Consider the following 12,866-nt stretch of genomic DNA (forward strand, 5'->3'; position numbering starts at 1 on the left):
CAATATAGTCTTATATAATATTAATAAAGCGTTAATTGTATTGACGTAATTCGGTTTGTCTCGAAACGGCCACGGTGATTCGCGCTCTCACGGTGAGGAAAAGTAATTTGGGGTATTGATCGTTCGCGGTTGATGGTTTCGTGTTCCTGGATATAAAGGGAAACCGCTATACGATGGTTCGGGGGCTTGAGAACCCCTGTTTGCTCACCTCGCTATGAAATTGGTTGGGACCACTTTGACGCGTCGATGAGCTCCTATACCTCTCTCTCCTAGTGCTCTCAAAACTTCTCTTACCCCAACTGTACTTTCGTATACGCGCTTTTGTGTGTGTGTGTGTGTGTGTGTGTGTGTGAGCGCGAGCGCGCTTGTGTATTATATGTGTCCTTATGTGGGAACTGGCATTGCTGCAAAACGTGATACACCCGCACCGTTTACCGCGCAAATGTGTGCGCATACGAAAACAGTGGTACACGAAATCGCCGGCTGTATTTAACACTGGAACAGATTTCTCTAATCGTCCGCTATTCTCTAACCGCGATAATACGGCTCAGATAATATGTACGTCTGCTTTCACGACATTCTGCGGTCCTGAATGTTTAAATCTTTTTTTTTTTAGATTGAATCAATTATATTAAGAGAGAGAGAGAGAGAAAGAGAGATCGTTATAAAAGAAATACAATTGAAACTATTGCTACACATAATCGGTTTTATTAACGATATTTCGTCACAGTCTGTTTTTGTGACACAATATGTGAAATCTGTCAACCTGTAGAATTTGAACTTCGCATTTTTTAGTCCTTGTTCTTGTAAATAATAAATTAATAATTAAAAGTATTAATTTTAATTTAATACTTTTTCGCTTTTTCCTATTTCGTATTTAAGATATCTTAAATAATAAATAAAAGTAATTAACATTATATTTTATAAAATTCGAAAAAATCCAATAAAAGGCCGAGAAATAATTTGTTTTGTACAACAATTGTATTTTTTTCTACATCACTAATTATGAGTTAAAGATACAATCGTGAATACTCTTGTTTTATAATACAATTGTATAGTTATTAGAATGAAAGATATCCCTCAAATTTGTTATATAAAAGCATCAAAGATTTTATATTTTGTCTTAAGTGTTAGGGAATTTAGCGGTTAAATTTAATCGATAAATTGTGATACAATAGATTTTGCGCAATGACTTATTGTATTCCTGATACAAAGCTATGACTTGTCGATTGTTGATTGAAACACACTCACCATATTAACGGTCTGTGCTATATCATAACTCGGAATTAATTATCCGGGATTACTTCGCGGCGTCCATTACGGCATCCAAGTAGTTAAAGCGCAAAGGTAAGCCAATACCAGCTCCTGGCTTTGTGAGATCATTCCCGTCGGTGGCGGTGGTCTGGTTATAGGACTCTGGTCTGCAGTCGAAGGATTGACTGCGTTATCGAACAATATTACCGGTATCGTTCCCAGAAATTAATTAGGTTCGTTGGAAACCCCAAAAGTGTCAACCGGTTGATGATTCGATTTCCCTCTCTCTCTCTCTCTCTCTCTCTCTCTCTCTCTCTCTCTCTCTCTCTCTCTCTCTCTCTCTCTCTCTCTTTCTTTCTGTGTTTCCCTTCTTCCCTTTCTCCCTCTTTTACAATTAATTATTTGTTTGCAAATTAATTATAACTTTAGTATCTTTATAAATTCTTTCCTTTTAACTACATCTTATCTTATTTGATAAGGAAATCGCTAGAAAATGCTCGATGGAAAATTATATGTATCGCGTTGAACAAGGTGAACAATCTCCTCTCGCGATCGTGATTTCGATGGCGAATATCGTCAGGGTAAATTTCGAAACGCAGTTACGCGTTCACAGTACTTGGCGAATGACAGACATTCTCTCATCCTCTCTTTCTCCACTGGTCGCTCTCTCCATCGAGGTGTGATGAGTTTCCGGCGCGGAGGTTACCTGGCTCTGCGAATTCCGGATTTAACGACTCGCGTATTGATCGCCGTCAAGTACGGTGTAATGGACTTCGTTCTAAAAGCGACATGGTACGCAGATATTTAGATAGAGTAGTGAGAAATCTCGCAAAGGTGAAAAAAAATCTGACTAGAATATCAGAAGCGTTTTCCTTACGTTCTTGTGTGAGTAGGTACACATCGGTTTAATATACTCGACGCAACATCACAAGCGCAGAAATGAGTTTCCGCGGGATTTATCATTTCTCTCGTGTCGCTTTCAGAAAATGTGTTTATATCTCTTACGTAGTTAGCGTGCATATCGAGTATATCGACGAATTATATTATAGTTCACGTGGCGTATTTATGTAATATTTACTACTAAAAATGTTAACTTTGTTTTCGTGCTATTGACAACTATAAAGTTAAAGCAGTTTTCGTAACCTGATTTCTCGACAAAATAAATCGAACAGAAAGAACGACCACCTGGTTTTTCGGCCGAGTAGGGAACTTGGTGTGAATGGAATTTGGAACTGCGCTTGGTGTCGGTGAGAGCTTCAGCTCGCTCCTAGCTTAACAGAGATTTCGTGTGAATGTTCAGGAAGCTAGAGATGCGTGTTTAACGCATTGGGTTTTGAACGCGAAGACGGGTACAATATTTGTGGGCGGAGTGGGCGGGAACGGACGAAGGAAGTTAGGAGTTAGATGCCACGTTGGCTAGAGAGAGTGAGAGAGGATGGAGAAAGGCAGCAGCGAAATGGTTTGGATTTTATGGATTTTCGGATTTTACGCTTTTTGGGCATTGTTGTAGCGCGCACCCGGCTCCAGCTTGGCGCATCGGGCGACCGACGTGTGCGGTTATAATGGTGACTACGTGTGTCCTGCAGAAACTTCCTTATCGCCAAAAGTCCTTTCAGGTTGCTGTTGAAAGGCGATTTACGAGCTGATTCACGGAAAGTACACGTCGACGCTGTCCATCGTGCTTCGTGTTTCTGCGAATCTTCACACACGTCGTGACTTTCGTGTCTAATAGATCTTGAGCAAACCAAACATTTAACCCGCTATTGAAATTACAAGTATATCGCTAAGATAATAAATCCGGTAACAACACACATTGTTATATTAGCTATGCCACGGTATTGATTTAATCTTTAATCAACCATGTTTTACGTCTTTTATACGACTTAATCGTTTTCAATAATAATATCCATATTTTAAGTAATATTCTTTAATCATTATTATGACTGTTGTGTGTGTTTATTTTTCATCATTGAATGTCAACATAAATATATAACAAAACTCAAATGTTGTCGAATCGAACTATTAGCCATGAATCGGTCAAACGCTGATAATTTACATATAGAATCAAAGTAAATTTACTACGAAATATTCGAAATTTTAGAGATAACAATGTACATATATGACAAGATTTTTTTACAGGTAGGTAAAATATCATTTGTACTGACGTCGATACAAGGCTAGTGAAACCAATTTAATAGTTAAAAAATTTTAACCATCATATAAATAATATAAGAAACGAGATTCCTGCAAGTTGCACTTACGAGCTCTTTTTACACGCGTAAGAAATATAAAGAGAATATAATACCTTTATTATACTTTATTAAGTGTTGTACTTTGCAAGTGTTTGAGGCGTGTAAGAGAGTTAAGAAATACATAGTTTAACATTATATTAAATATTATGCGTAAGCGATTTTATCGAAATTATCGAATTAATTTCGATCTCCATGCAGCATTAGCGCCTCTTTGGCTGTTCACGAGAGTAATAAGATGCTTGGTAAATCGGTACCTTTCGGGCATTTAGAGGATGGCGATTAATAACTGACTTCGTAAACTTGCGACGATTCGTTTTCCTTGGAAAGTTCCGTAATTACTGATAATCTCGAACGGGGAAAACGATCGGCAGGAATCCTGGCTGGCGAAAAAAAATGGTGCGAGGAGAAAGATTTCCTGTCCGCTAGAGGAAAAAAGCGTCGAGATAAAAGACTTACCGAGCGCTTAATAAATCGAGTGTCTAATTGAACGAACACTTTCGAGGAAAATTCAATTCGGCGTGTCGCCAGTGAGTTATTTTCTTTTGCTTTTATTATTGCAGGATAAGTAGGACGCAATCGACAAAGAAAGTTAAATTAAGAATCTGATTGAGATAACATGGCACGCATTAGTCTTCAAAACTTTTATTTGGAAGTACAAGAATTTTAGATAGCAGTTAAAAATTATGCTATAATATATGTAACAATGAAACAATGTCACGTTGGGGAAACCTAGCATGGTGAAAACGGGCTTGAAGAAATAAGTGGCGCACCACCCATGGAGGTGAGTGAAAAGTATGAAATAAGTAAGTGACAAACGCGAACATGGCTATACCAAGACGAAGTAAAGAACTAAAAGAGAATTGGAACAGATTTACTTGGTTTTCGGTCTCTCTGCTTTCTTTCACGTGTAAGAGATCGACGTTGCATTGCCTCGTGGGGATGCGTGCGATCCGGAGCCAAGAGTGAAAAAAGGCAGTGTGCTTTGTTCAAGACTTCATTCCTCAATTGCACTTGCATATTCCCGCGTGATTCCGTCATGCTACACATTTACTTGCATTTCACTAATAATTTGTCAATTATTTATTCAGTTTTTGGATTATGATCTGTAGAATAAATTTTTATATAATTCTCTTTTATGCTATATACAGGATATATTTTTTCTGCTTTTATTTGTCTGAACCAATCGAAATTAACTGTTTTTATAAATTCGTGTATACCTAAATCGTCGTAACAGACGTCCATTATAGGCGACAAACCGACGTTCGCATACATATTTCATATAGTTGACGACACTGGTACTACTACGGATCTTGTTATTTAATGGAAAAGGTTCCTACACACATTATATGGCGAATCCTCTACAAGCTCAAACATCTGTGCCGCCCTACTCACAGCCACTACCACTCGTGCGCGGACAGGTATGTCTTTATTAAATTTGGAATTAGGCGAGCCGGCTGGTGGCGGCTTGAATTCCGTCGCTCTCTAGAAATGGTCTGCAGCGAATCAGCATTGGCCGTTGCCGGTTCGGTCGTGTACGTGCATTTATTCGCTCGGTGGGCACATAAAGAACACTCGTTCGTGACATTGTATGCTGTATATATACATATATTTCTTTCGAAAATTTATAGTGTGTGGCACTCTCTTCTACTTGTCTCTTGAGTCACTGGCGATTTGTATCCCTGATAATCTTTTCCTCAATATGCATTACCAATTGAACTAATATATTTATTATTCCAAAAAGTATAATAGTGTTTTTTAAATTAATATGTATTTCAATTAAATGATCGGAAAAGAAAATGTGAAATTCTTGAAAAGGTAAAGGAAGGATTTTTTACATTTCACTATTAGTGAATATGTGAAGGTATTAAAGCGCAAAACAGAAATCTTTATTTTTGTTTTTGCGCGACATTCGCGCTCTCTCGGTTAAAACTGTAGCGCGCGATATTCGCAGTTCACTGAAAGAAAGCCATGATTAGAAGGATAAACTCCGTGCTATCTAGCGTCGTTTTAACCTCGAAATAAGCGACGCCGTTTTGTTCCAACGAGTACTCGCAGCGGAAAGTTTTAACGATACTCGTTCATTGCTACGGGCAGCCGCTTTCCGTGAAAAAGCGTCGCTTCCGTAAATTTCAGAAAAATCTCGACTGGGAAATTTTGGTGTAAGAGTAATTAACGCTCGGCATCCCTACTTTCGCGGAATTTACTTTGTTCGCTCCGCTCTCAGTTTCCGCTTTGTTCGCCGCGCTGCGACACGTCGCGTAAGCCGCGTTACGTCTTCTAGCGAACATAAATAACAGAAAAACTAGAAAAAGGAAACAAATGAAAATAGAAATCTACTTGCGGGACAAGAGAAGATACGAATATCGAACGAAATTGGAAAAATGTCGTCCTACTTGTCCAATACTCCGATGATATGTGAGAAAATTTTTTCTGGTTTCGAAATTTAATAGTGACTGCAACTTGACGCTGCAAAATTGAAAATAAATAGAATAATTTTAATTAAAGATGCTCTAGTCAGAGGGGAGTGCAATATGCAAACCGAAAAGAAACCATTCTTCTTTACAGGGACGTGCGAATTAACTTAACCCTTGCTCCTGATCATTTTCGAGCCTTTTTTCTTTTTGCCTCTACACTCGCTTCTTACGTCGACGCCGAGGAGCAACAGTTTCTTTCATCTCAGCTCTGACAGCTACGTCTTCTACCGGCTGCTTTGCTTTCTGCCGCTGCCGGGTATAGTATAAAGTTGCGCGGTAGTTGCTTGTATTCCCGCGGCTTTTCCAATTATATGTTCAACTTATCTTCCCACCCCCGTCTCGCCTCGGGGATTTTCCGGCGCGGCAGGTCACAGGGGTAGAAGAGGAGATTCCACCCTAAAGATTCCACGACGTATCGGAGACGGGCGCTTCTCTCATTCCCTCGTCAAAGGTACGAGGACTTTATTAAGCGTCGAAAGAGGCGCATGATTCGATTCGATTTCTGCGCGACCCAGCCAATCTCTTTGACGAGCGATTATTTGATGTTTTTCTTAACGAATGCTATAGGGAACGGAGGCTATATATATATTTAAGAAGACGTTACACGTCATAGTACACTGTAATATTTTATCTTATTTAACTTTTATGATGGCGATGATATTTTTTATAAGATTTGCTCATTAACTCTTCAGTCATTGAAATATATTTTTCTTGAATTTTGCCAATATAATCAAATCTAAATGCATTAAACATTTCTTTTTAGTAATATTTTTTTTATTATTTAAACTGTGAAAATTTTGTCATCTGTTCACACTTTATACACTTTATCGGAGTGCTTCAAAGAGGATTAGAGGACCGAATTGTGATGCGTCTCGCTCGCCACTCGGAAATTATTTTGACGGGCCTTCGAGTCATGTCATAACGCGATATCGACGACAGTTCTGTCCAAGGTCTTTCGCGAAGGGATTAAATCGATAACGGCCAACGCGAAAGCGCATACATTGTCGCGATAACAGGAGATTCGAAACTTGTTCGAATGGACCCTTCCACCTAGCCTTTGCACTTTGCCGTAAACCACACACGGCGGTGCATTTAATTCCCTCGTACTTGAAAACCTTTACGACGACGTTCTTCCAACTACCCTCCTCATCCTACGAGACCATTTGCCCTCTCGCGCACCTTTTTACTCTTTCTTTAATGGATACTTTTCGCGTCGCTCGTATAACATTAGAACCGTCTATATCGAAACGCACGCGTTTCCACGCACATTCAGGACAGCTTCAAAGAAACTACCTCAGAGTAATGCGAAAGCTCATAATTTTACGTTGTTGAATCTACGTACATTGCTAATTGCAGAAATAGTTTTAATCTTTTTTTTACATAACATAATATTTTTAATATATACTGTGGAGAGATCGAAGATTCATGTTATGCGATTACGGAGGAAAAGATAGAAAGAGTGACAAAGAAAACCAACGTTAAGACTGACGTTCTTTAACAGTGGTACTAAAGCCGAACCTCGGTCTTCTACCATACAGTTTTGCGGCCTCTTTAACGCCGACATATAGCGTTATGCTCAACGTTTATGGCAACGCAATCCAGACTAGACTGACGAATACTTTATATTTTATAATGTCGTTTATAAGAAAGAAGGCCAAAAAGACAGAGAGAGAGAGAGAGAGAGAGAGAGAGAGAGAGAGAGAGAGAGAGAGAAAAAGAGAGAGAGAGAGAGGGAGGGAGGAAGGGAGGGAGAAGACTTCCTCGACGGGTCGGTGCTTTATGCTTTCTCTGACAATGAGATGCGAGGTGGAAGGAAAATTTACATAGTATACTTTCGACAATTAATTCGATTTAAATGTAAATTATTCTAATGTGCATTGTCATTAAAGGATTTAAGATAACAATTTATAGTATCTTTGTGAATTTTTTATTATAATATGTAAACAATCTTATTACGTTTTTTTGTTAATTAAAGTACATATTTAGAATAGTAATATTCAAATTCTCTCACCATATAATCACTGATAGGTTAATATCGATAGTTGAATTATTCACAAATCGCCGAACCGTTGGAAAAGAGACCAGCAAGCATATCGTTCAACTTAATTTAATTTGGCACGCGTTCAGAAATTCGCAGATACGCTTTGTCGGTGCTTTGCGGCGTGATCGATTAGATCGTCACGCGAGAGAATTCGGATTGGCCGTTGAATTCTTCAGCTCGCTCGCTGCCCGAACACGTTCTGATGCCTGTCGAGTCGCGATGCACGATCGCGCAAAAGAGATTTAATTAATACAATTGACCCGAGAGCGGTCGCTCTCTTGCCGGTCGCCTTGCAATTTCAATTTCTCTTTTGGAATGCGCACTACCGAGCGCGTGCATGAAGTCGACGAAGCCGGGTGTTATCGTCGTCCTTGTCGTCGACGCCTGGATTAAACGCATTTTCCAGATTCCGTAACTCGCGACGAACTCGTAAATTGTCCTTTGACACGCGCTTTGGCGACTGCAGACAACTTCTTTCGTTTCGTGAACAGTTGGATCCTATCTTGGCCGCATAATCCTGAGTTGCGTTTGATCGCTAATAATTTCACACTTCTCATTGTCTAATTGGAGAGATACATGAGCGCGTCTATATACAGGCTAAAAATATTTCAGAGTAACCGCCGCGCCGCGCGCTCGCGCCAGTGCGAATATGTTGCGTGCGATCAAAGTCAAATGCGTATTTCAATCGCGCTACGAAGTCAATTGATCTCTAGAATATGCTGAAAAATTTATCCATATTTACCTGTACCTGTGTACACGCATATGTGCGAGTCCGGTAATTAAACCTGTCATTGCACTGAGACGTAGCAGAGAGCGTAACCGACAAGCGTACTTGTCGCTTTACGTAAACCGTTTAGAAACGACATTTTTGTCCTCTGGCTCGTGCGGGTCCTTCTTTCTTTTTTTACGCCCTCCGCCCTATAATAATGCTCGTGTCACCGGCAGGTGCATTAAAACGTGCGTTTTTCCTTAAATAATACTTACTCCACGGGAGAGCAAGAAAATGCACGTCAGTCTGTTCAAAACGGCCGTTGGCTTAATTAATGCGAGTTTCGCAAAAATTTTGTTACTAGAAATTGCAACGAGTAGCACTTTCTCGCGCCTACTCGGCAATTTCCTTCGAAAAATGAAGTGAATGGATATCGCAAAAATCAAAACAGTATACGTATTCATTTAACGTGAAGACTAACTACTTCGAACAGTATATGGAAAAGCTCAATCGACTTTCATGTTCAAGTGTATAAAATGTGAATTTATCTGCACACCGTAAAATTTTAATCGATATCGGATTTAAATCAACAGTTTTGTTGTAACATTCAATAGTATTGATTATTTCAGCACGTCCGTGAATATTTTGTTTTCTTTATTCTTTCCCTCGCTAAAGAAGAATATTGTATTCCACTGATTATTTCTTATATCCGAGGTTCTTCTCGTATACGATCCACGAGAAATGAGCCGTATCAAAAAGTTTCCAAATTGAATTGAATAAATAACGAATGGTTATGCAAAGCATACTATTGCAATATATAAATTTGACTTGCTCCAGAATGACATATGACAATGTGTGTTTTTCTTACAATTAGTGTATCCATTATGCACACAGTCTAGTAACATATCTAAATTACTATACGATTGAGAGAGAGAGAGAGAGAGAGAGAGAGAGAGAGAGAGAGAGAGAGAGAGAGAGAGAGAGAGAGAGAGAGAGAGAGAGAGATAATATAAAAAAAGACAAATAGAAAGGAATTTAAAAAGATGATAGTTAATTTTTATTTTTATTTTTTAATTAAACGTGCTCTTATTTTCAATTTTCATAATAGCCATATTGACCGGTTTGCCACGAGCGTAGAACCAAGGTCGTATATAACATACATGTAAATGTGTGTGTGTGTGTGTGTGTGTATGTGTGTTCGCGCGCGCGCGCGTATGTGCGAACGGATAGGTGGGACAATATAATCGAAAAGGATGACGTGCGAGTAGGATAGAGAGAGAGAGCGAGAGCGGGGATGACTATACATGTAGCGTAAAAGAGGACGACGTAGATATCAATCATATAGGGGGTTTAGGCCTGTCAAGCCACACTGACTACGCACGACGATAAAGATACCGAAATTGAGCGACGCAGACTCTGCAGGCGTTTTTACCTTCGTTCTTTAAACTTTAAAGAGAAACAAGTTGTACCGTCCATGGCGTCCATCGCGGATACCTCTTTGTTTTATTGCAAGAACGCGCCACGACACGACGTCGCTACGCGTGCGAGTGAACGTTGCAAAATGTGTATTGCTTCACATGATTATCACAGTCTCGTAAAAACGCGTATGTTGCACACCAGTCCGACATCAAGAGTAATACAACTTTATGTTATATAGATTTATCCTTGCTTAATATAATAAAAAAGACGCATTTGCGCGTCTTTTTAGACTCTCTCCGGGCTTCATTTTAAGCTTATACTTTCGCAGAGATCAGTGATCTCGCGTAGCTTTCCTCTCCGCCAAGTTTCGAATTTACGGTCGGCTTTGCAAATGATTTCGGTAGACTCGGTATAAATCGCGTATCATATTTACCGAGTTTACAAGCCGTATACTCGCGGTTGATGTTTTATACGATGCGGTTTTGCGTGCACGGTATTCCTCGCCCTCCGGAGGAACTTGGAGAACGGACCAGAGAACTCGAAGGAGAATAGAATGGAAAATAATAACTTTTTCATTTAGCGAGCGAGCGAGGCATTACCGCGATATAAGCGTGCGGTGGCACAATAAAACTAAGGCGACGTCATCGTCGACGACGATGTTCCGTCGCGTTTTATCTTTCTTTCGCGAAGGAGTTGCCATGCTATCGAGTGTGTTATTGCACGTATCAAGATTTCCATTCTCTTTCTGTTGCAGGAAACTTTCGAGCTGGTGTCCGATAGACAGAGTCGACGATAACTCAAAAAACCTACCGCCACGCTGCCTCGGCTAGTCACGACGTTTCTTCCTCCGTAAGTTTTTATCTAAATAAATCGATTATTATTTTGACTTGAAATAAAAACACATAGGGAGCTGTTGAAATACTAATAATCAAGGATCTCTTAACTTGCGAAATAATATTGTCTATATGTTATCTCTAGCATATATTTTAAAAACTTAAACGTTTTATGTATTTGTTACTCAAATATTCGCGGATAAATTATTTTATTTACACGTGTTGTAGGTAATAAGGAGTAATTTATTTATCTTAATTGATAAATCTCTCATGAAGTAAACTAAAATATATATGAGCACAAATGCGAGAATAATTTAAGACTTGAATTATTTTTATCCAGGATATTTCGCTCTTTTTGTGCCCTGTTACACACACTTTGCTACATTTCTGTTATATTTATATTCTATGTAATAATATAATTGTCTGTCAAGTAACAGTAATATATAGTGTAACCTGGATTCGCACTCGTTTTTGCAATATAATTTCCGCATAGTGCGCATGTGTTAGTGTAGGTAATGAATACAGTAGAAATTATCGTAAAAAGATCGATTGTTATGAATTAGAATATTCAAGTGTAAAAAGCAATTGCAAAAACGTTTCGTGCAATAATTAAATCTGAATATAGCTCGCCAAGAAGCCTATGTCCCATAGGCCTATAAATATGATCATTAGAAACGAGATGTTAATTCTAATGATTGTTTCAAAGATAAACGTGACTCGCTCTTTTTATTGGCGAATTGAATGCTTCACACAATGACTGCTATGTGAACGTTACCGATATCGATCTAGCAAACTTCTGATCCACCCCGTAGATCGGTGTGTGTATACGATGCAACGCGCAATATCCAAGCTACCTGTCGGCCATCAACGTCTTCGTACGATTTATCGTGACGTTACACGCAAGCCTTTCCGCCTACACCCTTTCGCCTTTCCGCCGGAAAACTTTTTCAATTCGTGCCGGTTTTACCTATTAGCGTCGCGCGAATTTGCCTGGCTATTAATCCTACTTCAGACCTTTTGCTCGCGCGCATATCCGCCGGAAAGGCTTCGAAAGTGTGGATGTGCATGATATTCGTGACATCTCAACGGGTCGTGTTTCTCACATTTCTTTTTTTCTTTTCCGTTCGCGGAAGTATAACGCTCGTGTTCATCATTTGTCCAATCTAAATAATTCGTTATTTATCTGGATATGTTTATCGAATGTGAGACTGACAAATAAGCTAACATTGAAATGTAACATGTAAAATTTGAAGTTGCAAGCTTTTAAATACTTTTAATATGAAAGATTATATAAAATTATAACTTACTTAGATGAGAGAAATTATTTTTGTCTTCTATTTTTGATCTTAAATTTACTTTTATTCGCGCTACGTATCCATCTGTTAATATCTTATAACGTGTAGATGAAAAAATTTGAAAGAAACAAGTATACTTTATCGCAATCAATAAATATCAACTAATTACGACAGAATAATGTGACAATTAACATTCATTTAACGTTGATCTCGTATCGTCAAGTTTTATCTGCATAATTGTTGTTGTGAAGATAACGATTTTTAGATACAAAAGCAGCATGCGTTTAGAGCGTTTATCTATTAACAAGCATTCAGCACGGCGAACGAACATATGACACATACAATAGAATACACATATAAGAATCTGAATAATTTATAAAAGAATATATATATACACATAGGTGTACGTAGGTAACACACTTATTACTTAATTACTTAATTATTTAATTAATAATATAATAATAATAAAATAAATTAATGTAAACCGTGTCTTTTCCGTTCATTCGCTGCAATCAAATGTATCTCTGTCGACTGTCACGATACGCTTGTGTTACCGCTAGAACTTGTTTGTGCATTCTACAAAATCGAA

General features: G+C 38.6%; 1 long non-coding RNA gene across 5 annotated transcripts in view; it reads left to right on the top strand.

Moving 5' to 3' along the window:
* LOC143898175 (uncharacterized) overlaps positions 1 to 12,866 on the top strand; it is a 127,505-nt gene that overhangs the window by 81,131 nt on the left and 33,508 nt on the right. For all 5 annotated transcript variants that reach the window (XR_013257131.1, XR_013257135.1, XR_013257133.1 and 2 more), the window contains one exon: positions 10,904 to 10,998. This is a non-coding gene — a long non-coding RNA (uncharacterized LOC143898175). The remainder of the gene's footprint in view (positions 1 to 10,903; positions 10,999 to 12,866) is intronic.

This window comes from Temnothorax americanus, unplaced genomic scaffold (genome assembly GCF_048541705.1).
Source record: "Temnothorax americanus isolate GAGA-0224 unplaced genomic scaffold, ASM4854170v1 Scaffold22, whole genome shotgun sequence".
Classification (NCBI taxonomy): domain Eukaryota; kingdom Metazoa; phylum Arthropoda; class Insecta; order Hymenoptera; family Formicidae; genus Temnothorax; species Temnothorax americanus.